The 8960-nt window shown below is 33.8% G+C and overlaps 1 long non-coding RNA gene across 1 annotated transcript; it reads right to left on the reverse strand.

Moving 5' to 3' along the window:
* Nucleotides 1-1567: 1567 nt before the first annotated feature.
* On the reverse strand, nucleotides 1568-5719 carry LOC148114356 (uncharacterized). The gene is made up of 3 exons (XR_015734065.1): nucleotides 5597-5719; nucleotides 3875-3953; nucleotides 1568-1809 (listed from the first exon to the last, which is right to left on the reverse strand). It is a non-coding gene; the product is annotated as an uncharacterized LOC148114356 (long non-coding RNA).
* Between the last annotated feature and the right edge of the window lie 3241 nt (nucleotides 5720-8960).

Below are 8960 nucleotides of genomic sequence, written 5' to 3' on the forward strand. Positions count from 1 at the left end.
TGATATTACCTGATATTTTGACCACTCTAGTCTTCACATTATTTTATTTCTTGTCTATTCCATCTCATAAAATACATAACTGGATACTTTCAGTTTTGGTCCCTCCAAAAATGATAATTTCACTTGAATTCCATACCTTTATTGGCAGTAGTGCTTTTCACCTAATGCCTTCTGGTGGCTTTAGTCCTCCTATTTTGGCTGCTTCCTTGCTTTAACTATCCTGCTACCACTGTCATTATTTTGTCTACTTGATTAGTCAAATCACTCAATTTCTCAGTCTCACTGCCCTGCTGCTGTCTCCATCAAGGATCTATTAGATTTTAGAGGTTTGGCTGATGCTCCATCTATTTTACATTATCACCTCCCCACCATAACACTCATCTTCTCCACTTTGGGTTGTGTTGTAGAAATGAGACCAGACAGCCAATAGTCCACTCAAATGCTCCCACTGGCTTTAGCAATACAGAACTACCTTCTGCAACATGGATTCCTGACCTATTTCCAGGAAGTACCTAGTGCTCCATGGTCCCTTCTGCAAAAATCACACTTACTAAGGTGCTGTGACATTTTTAGATCATTCCATATAAGCTGAAGCAGCAATAGGCAATAGGACTAGATAAGTAAATTGTCAAACTCACTTGGTTGAGTTGGGCAATTACAGAAATTATGTAAATGATAAATTGATTGATTGATTGACTTTGGTGCTTCCACAACAGATCTAACTGGATTACATTCATGTAATACCATGAAGATTAGGTTTACATTATTTTCTTGGAGTTAGCTGATTAGTTTAACAGACTCTTTTTGATGTTTTCATTATGTATTTTTTCTCCAATGAATTCAAAGAAATGATATCATTAAATGTATCTCAAGACCACCAAAAGCTTCCCATCCCTGCCTGAGGAGACTATTTTATCTATTATTAACCCAGGCACATTCAGTCATATGAAAGTAAATAGATTAGGTTGATATTTTGGATCCCCATATTCAGAAGCTCTTGCTGAATAGGCATCTAAGGGGCTCCAGACAGATGCCAGCTTAGCTATACCACTCTTCTGTTCTAGCAGGCCTTTATGGAGCATTTAGTTACTAGAATCTAGTAATCTTATATGGTTACTTAAATATATGCTATCAACAATGTTACTATTAGAATATGAAGATTGTTAGATTCTGGGACACTCTAAGCAGATCCTATGTAGCCATAAAACTTTTGGTCCTAATTTATTTATTATTATTATTTTACTTTTTTTATTACGTTATAGAGTATTATAAAATACAAAACACAAAAGTGAATAGAAGAACAGTGAGGGGGGAGGGGAAATGGGGAAGTGAAGTGAAGAAAGATAGGGGGAAATAAAGAAAAAGAAGTGTTGACTTCCGGCTCTCTGTTACAGTAAAATAAGGCATTAACATCAAATCACAGCTTTTTGCTTTTCCATAATTGTAGGAACAAGTCATTTCTATAAAGATCTTTCAATCTAATCTATAAAACCCAAAGTGAAAGTTACATTCTTTTCCACATCAAGCATGAAGTTCAGAAGCGGTTTCCATGTGGAAACAAAAGTACTTACGTTCTTTTCTTTAATCAAAGTAGTCAGTTTTGCCATTTACGCCAATGCCATGAACTTCTGCAACCATTCTTCCATGGTAGGAATTGAAGTATCCTTCCATTTTTGCATATACAATAAATAGTCTTGCTGCTGTCAACATATATAGTAACAAAGTTCCAATTTTTTTCTCCAATTCTTTTTCCATGAGGCCCAAAAGAAAAAGTTCTGGTTTCATTTTTATCTCCGTTTTTAGAATTTTCTGTATTAAAATATGAATCATACTCCATTTTTTTTTTTGCTTTATCTTATGTCCACCATAAATGATAAAAAGTTCCTTCTTTATTTTTATACTTCCAACATTCATTTGACATGCCTTTATACATCTTGGATAACTGGTGTTAAATACCAACAATGCATCATATTATAGAAATTCTCTTTTAGATTATAATTTAATGTAAATTTTAAACCCTTCGTCCACATATTTTCCCATTGTTCAAGCATCACATTATATCCAAAATTTCTTGCCCACTGAATCATACAATGTTAACATGTTCATTTTCCAAATTCAATTTCAATAACATTTTACAAATCTTAGCAATAATATGTTCATCATTATCAGATAATGAAAGTTCCCATTCATTTTTAACAAAGTCAAATCCTTAGCACTTTTTATCCAATTTGAACCTTTCTGTCAGGATTTTTGGTCCTAATTTATGAGCTATACAATAAAATTGGCTTAGCATATGATATAGCCAGGTAGAGGATCTTTCTGACTTTATCCAGGTTATCAGGGTGGGGGTGGGGGAGTGGTAAAACAAGGATGTAATTTATCACCATTGCTTTTTAACATATCTTATGAACTGTCTGATTAAAATCTTTCAGAGAGTTGATATTCATGTGCCTAAAATAGCTAATTGACGTCTCCAAAATCTACTCTATGCTGACAATGCAATTGTCTCATAGAATGAAGTGAGTACTAAGAACCCTGGCAGCTTCCTTTTTCCCCGTTAGTTTTACTTTTTTGGACAGTTGATTCCCATGAATTAGAGCAAGTCAAATGGTTTAATACTTGGGTGTAGTATTTCTAGGAAATCAACAGCCAAGTACATTATTCCACTTCTACTCCCAAAAAGAGTGCACTAGTAATAACTAAATTTTATAGGTAACGGGGCAAACTACATTACAATAGCAATCAAATTATTTACAGCTGAAACAGTTGTCCAACTGTTAGAAGGGATACAACTTGATCCATACATTAACCTAAGGTCTTATGAAACTATTCAATTAAATTTCCTTAGGACTTAGTTGGGAATGCCAAAATGTGTGACTAATGCAGTCTTAGGCTAGAAGCTAATATTCAATTCTAATCTCAGGAGTTAGAATCTGATGCCTCTGTTGTCAACAGACAGCTACCGATGTCATTTGTAGTCTTGGCCTCTCATCTGAATATTTAGGTCAATTAATCTTAGAGAAGCCCAAATGAATAATAAAAGAATTATGGACATTGATTGCCCAAATAGCCCAGAGCTCCTGAATTCTATTGGCAAACTTAAATAGATCAGTGTATCTATACAATCTAACCCTAAACAAATATAGATATACCATTTCCAGAGCCCACTGGGATAAGTCTCTTCAGCATTGATGGTGGGAAGATTTTAGGGGGATCCTTATTTGCAGAGATTTTGCCCTTGTAGATCCAGGGAGACACAAACTCTTGCCCATGTCCTGATGCGATGTCCTTTTTTATGTTGCCCCAAAACATACTTTAATTTTCCCAATCATCTCTAAATTTGGGGTCATATTAATACATTTTATGTTTACTACTTTTTTTGCATTGTTGTCCTTGTTTTGAATGAGAGAAGAAAAAAAAATCTATGAGATTGTCTGACAATACCCAATTTTAGCACCCTGCATTAAACTTACTTTCAAAGGTTCTTAGCCAGATAGAAGCTTTTAAATCATATACAACATACAAGACAAAAGAAACATCTAAACTTTAATATTTTATAGCATAAACAGTAACAAAATATGCAATGAAAGTTTTATAGTGAAAAAAAATATAAAATATAATTTGCTTTTAAACAAATAGTTATTGCAAGCAAAGTGTTCACCATGGTAAATTTAATTTAAAAAAAAAAACTTTTTACAGCAGATGTATCTCCCAGAAATATTTATTTCAACACAATATGAGGCTACTTTAAAAGGTGGCAGACAGGTGCTATGTTTGCATTGCTGTTTGTTCTGAAGCATTTTTTTTAAATTGGACTCAAAGCACCATACAACCCTACAAATTATATCTTATGTTATGCTTTAAGCATACTAACCATTCATCAGGACTCATCCAAACTAGTTCTTTTTGTTTCCTTTTACATTTTCAGCAAGGAGAGAATATTGTGAGATTTGCTACAAGGAAAGTTAGAATAACATTAACACTGAGAACCGGAGTTCTATATTTGGCAAAACAGAAATACTTATCTATTAGATATTAGGTTATTTTGGTGAATGAAGCTGTGCATTATGTTCCTCAAAGCTCCTTTGGAGGAGGAAAGAATGCCTCTGTTTGCAACTCCTGCATGCAGCTGTGCATTTTCCTGGGATTAATGGCAGCTCAATCTTGGCAAAAGATGTGGATGCTTTAAAGCAGGGGTCCCCAACTCCGGGTCCGTGGACCAGCACCTGTCCACGGTGTGCCAAAAACTGGGCCGTGCAAACAAGCAAAGTCCCATTTGCAAGATGCAGGTAGCATGCAAAACCACGCCCCCTCTGGTCTGCGAAAAAACCCACTCCATGGAACTGGTCCCTGGTGCCCAAAAGGTTGAGGACTGCTGCTTTAAAGAGTTGCAGATAGGCAGTGTTTGTGGTCCCTTCCACATTATTTCTAAAGTGCTGTTCAGTTTTACTACATGAAATAATTGGTTCAAGAACACTATAATTTATTTCCCAACATAAAATCTCACATTCTCCCTTTGTCTAGAGCAGGGGCTGGGGAAGTTAGTTAACATCTCGAAGTTAGTGAGGTTGATAAACATTACTCTTGGGAATCCAAAACTCTTTTTAGACTAGATTTAAGAAAATTAATGTGGATCTCAATATTACATTTATAAAAATGAATATATGTATAACTAATTGCTGTATTCCGAGTTATAAAAATGTCGCTCTCATATGTACACACTGCTATCTCTGCCAGATTGACTATTATTCAGGGCATTTTTTGCTTACCCTTTTAAGATATGACCACTTTTGCTCTCCGAGATAATCTACTCTATAATTATAGTTCCAACACCTACCTACCTTGTGTTTCTATCAATAGAGTGTGGATTGCATGAATTTATTCATCGAATTCTGAATTTTGCTAGAAGGATAAACAATTACTTTCTGGAGGCACATTCAATTGTGTTTACAGTTCATCAAACACCAAAAATGATTCCAATAACATTATTTGCTGAAACTGTGAGTACTATAGCGCAGGGGTGAAATCTAAAATTTGTTACTACCAGTTCTGTGGGTGTGCCTTGGTGTGTATGTGGGGGGGTTAATGTGACTGGGTGGGCATGGCCAACTTTTTTTTTTTTACTTTTAAAAGCATTTTTTCTACAACCTTAAGAGGTTGCAGAAAAAAATGCTTTTAGAAGCCTCTGATGATCAGGCAAGTCAGCTGGGATCGCCAGAGGCTTTTCAAGGCATTTTTTCCTACAACCTCTTCAGCTGAAGGGGTTGCAGAAAAAAATGCTTTGAAAAGCCTCTGACAATCCCAGCTGAGTCGCGCAATCAGCAGAGGCGTTTTTTTTTTTTTACTTTTAAAAGCATTTTTTCGGCCAAAGAGGTTGTAGAAAAAATGCTTTTAAAAGTAAAAAAAAAAAAGCCTCTGATGATCGCGCGGCTCAACTGGGCATGGGTGTGTGTGTGCGCGTGCAGGGATTTTTGCTACTGGTTCTCTGAACCACCCGCCGCCATCGCTACCGGATTGGGCAATCCGGTCCAAACCGGGAACATTTCATCCCTGCTATAGCGCCTAATAACAATTTTGAAAATACCACTGTTAATACCTTGATATGTAACATTCAGTTATAGTTATGCTACTGAGAATCCCAAAGTTATTTACACCAAGTTATCCAACAATAGTGGAAATATGGATTCCTCTTTGAAAGATGGGTAGTTTCTAAATCTGATGGATAAATAGCAAAAGCATGACTTAAAATGTCATAAGATATGTGCATTTAAAGACAGTTCTACTTAATAGCATTAGATCTGGGGGTGGGGGAAATGAAGAAAACCAGCTTGCTTATTTATATTTTTGAGTAGTTAGGCATGCAATCTCAAAAAAGGGTTCTTTGTGCTTACAAAGCAAACCTCAATCAGACTTTAGAATTCAATTCAGGGAATGTCCTGCCTTTTCTGCTTAAATGGATTTTTTTTAAAAAAAAATTAAAGTTGTATCTTGAAAAGACATAGATAACATTCAATCCATTGTCAAGTATCATACAATCATCTTAGCAAAAAATGAAAGATAAATTATTTTGCCTAGGTAATTTCAGATAGCTTTCTGAAGTAGTTACAGGAAATCAATCTTCATTTCTTCTTAATACTATGTGAAGTTTATGAGTTTACATGGATGCAGGATTGTCCCACCGATGTTCCTTAATGTGCAGGAAATATGCCAACAACGAAATATAGTAAAAACTAAATTAGTAATGGAAATACCCAATTGTTCTTATTCTTTCAAAAACCTAAAATTGAATTTTGTAATCTAGTTAATTATATTAGGGTTATAAAGAAATTCTAATGACGAGGTAGATCTTGTCCAAAAAGATGTTGAACAGGAAAAAAAAATCCGTAAATTACCATACACCTTGTTCTGACAGACAATGAGCTTATCGAGGGATCCTAGCACAAAATGAACGAGACTGCAGACTTAGGCAAGGGATGAATCAAAACTTCAATTAAGACAATTAATACCTAGATGTTTATGAATTAAATGCTAGTGAAGTAATTTGCAGTTTCACATCATGTTACATGTCTTTATTTGTAAATAAAGAAACAGTTCTGTTAAAAAGTGTAAGCCTGATTCTTGAATACTTGAGGGCTTTCTTGCATTAACTACTGGTTGAGGTTATGCCACTGCAGTATTACTGAGCTGAATCAATTCACAATGGAGGAATTGGCTAAAATTCTACATGCCAGTTCAAGGAAGCATTCAAAGCTATCGTCGCTAAGTTGATACAACCAATTACTGAGCATAAGTACTTTTTATGCTGACAAACAGCATAATATTCCATAATACTTCATAAAGAAAAGCACCAGGCTCTGATGTTTTTTTACACAGATTAATCATCATAAGGATTCAAAATCTCTGAAAACGTTCCATGGCAAAATAATGAAAAAAGTTCAGAAACTCCAGATAAATGCTTATTCACATATATATAAATATTTTATCTATCTGTCTGTCTGTCTAATATGATAAATTATGCAGCTCAGTTTTTACACATGAGAATTAAAGATGAATACACACAAGAAATTAATTTTTTTTCATGAAAATTTTTATTTTATTGGTATGCTCCTAGGGAGAACTATAACACTGAAACTATTCTGACAACTGAGATCAGCTATCACAAGCTGTGGAAATGTACAGATTTGTGTTCAACTTCTCTTTTCCAATTAAATTAGGGGAATTTTCTGCCAATTTTGTAATTTTAAAATCAGTATGTAAATTCAAATTAAAAACAAGTATTAACAATATTATACTTTTCAGGCTTGATTTTTTTTTAGTCTGTGTGCAATTTGAAAGTGACATCATATAGTGTTGTTTATTCCACCTTTCCCATATTTATGGAAAATATACTTTTTTAGAATGAACTCCAGGGAAAAGGGAAAAGCTGAAGTAGTCCAACTAGCAGTAGTTTAGGTACATGGCTTAATTAAATGTTTATTCTATTGATGAATTATATCCCTTTTAATTTTATATTCATCCAATTATTCTTAAGTACCATTTTCAATATGCTGTTCCAAAAACCTGAGGCATCTGAATAAATTATTATACATAGTTCAATTTAATATATAAGTATTTTTAAAAAATCGGAAGATTTAATTACTTATCTTCAGTATCTCTGTTCTCAGGTTAAATGTTCGTTAATTTTTCTTATTTTTTCTTCTGTTAAAAGCTATGTTAAGGTTGTTGACAAATTCAATCCAGCAAAAGTTTCAGAACTTTATCTGGAGTACCAGAAGGTTATAGATTAGCAACTGGTGAAAGGACAGGAAATACAGAGCAGGAATACATGGGAAGCTTTCACAATGGAGGGAAGTGAGATTCTTCACAAGGATACGCAATAAAACCTGTGCTACTTATTCATATAGATAATATGCATTAGCTTGCAAATAGGACACACTGAAATATTTTTAACTCAGTGACCTGTAAATCCTTTTCTTTAAACTAGCCTAATAGGCAACAAAACAGCAAATAATAAGAGTTATATGGATATCAATTAAAATACTGAAAGATCATAATCAAAATGAAGAAAGCAACGGTTCCTAAACTCAATTGGTACTTATATATTCTAATGATATTTGTTAAATATATAGTGATAAATATACATGTAACAAGGTCATATTTTAAAAATGCAATGTTTTCATGAGTTTTAAAGTGGTTTGAATTAAATAGGCTTTACTCCTAAAGGCAAGTATATTTAGCATTGTGTATTAATAAAACTGAAGCTGAATAAATAAAAGATATATATTTTGATTAAGGTTCAGTCCCTATAAGCACCCCAAGCAAGTAATGGTCATTTTTAATAAGGAGAGCTGTTGTTGAGGACAGTTGAGTTGATTGATCATTGCAAATTGAGCAGGAAACTGATTGGAAGTTTCTATTTTAATCAAAATCATGGCAAATCTTGGCTCCCTACATGTTTTGCTACTGGAAAGTAAAAGAATGAGTTTCCTGTGTTTAGCTTCTAACTATACCTAAAATGTAAGTGGCTGTAGCTCTAGAAACTTAAAGAAATGGTTTGAAAAATGTATAAACATAACTGTAATTTTCTTAATGCCCTATTTAAAAATGAATAAATAAATATCCAAAACTACACACCGCAACTTAAGAAAGAATCCAAAAGAATGTAGAAGTTGCTGCTTAGTAAAGTATTTTTAGAAGCAATTCTCAATTCAGAAGAATATTTGTCAGAGAAACCAACAAACTAGTTCCATTAACTATGGATGACTGTACTGCTGAATCAGGTAATAAATTTCAGGACTATATTCATATAGCCCAACTTGAGCCATGAGTAGTTAAATTATTTCATTCCTTAATAAAACTTGATCTTTGAGCATTTCTCTGTCCCTGAAATTGATAATTGAAATTGCTCTCTACCCCATAAGACTACAAGAATAATAATTCAACAAAGACCATAAAGAGAG

The sequence above is a fragment of the Pantherophis guttatus genome, chromosome 4, assembly GCF_059756535.1.
Source record: "Pantherophis guttatus breed Tessera chromosome 4, ASM5975653v1, whole genome shotgun sequence".
NCBI lineage: Eukaryota > Metazoa > Chordata > Lepidosauria > Squamata > Colubridae > Pantherophis > Pantherophis guttatus.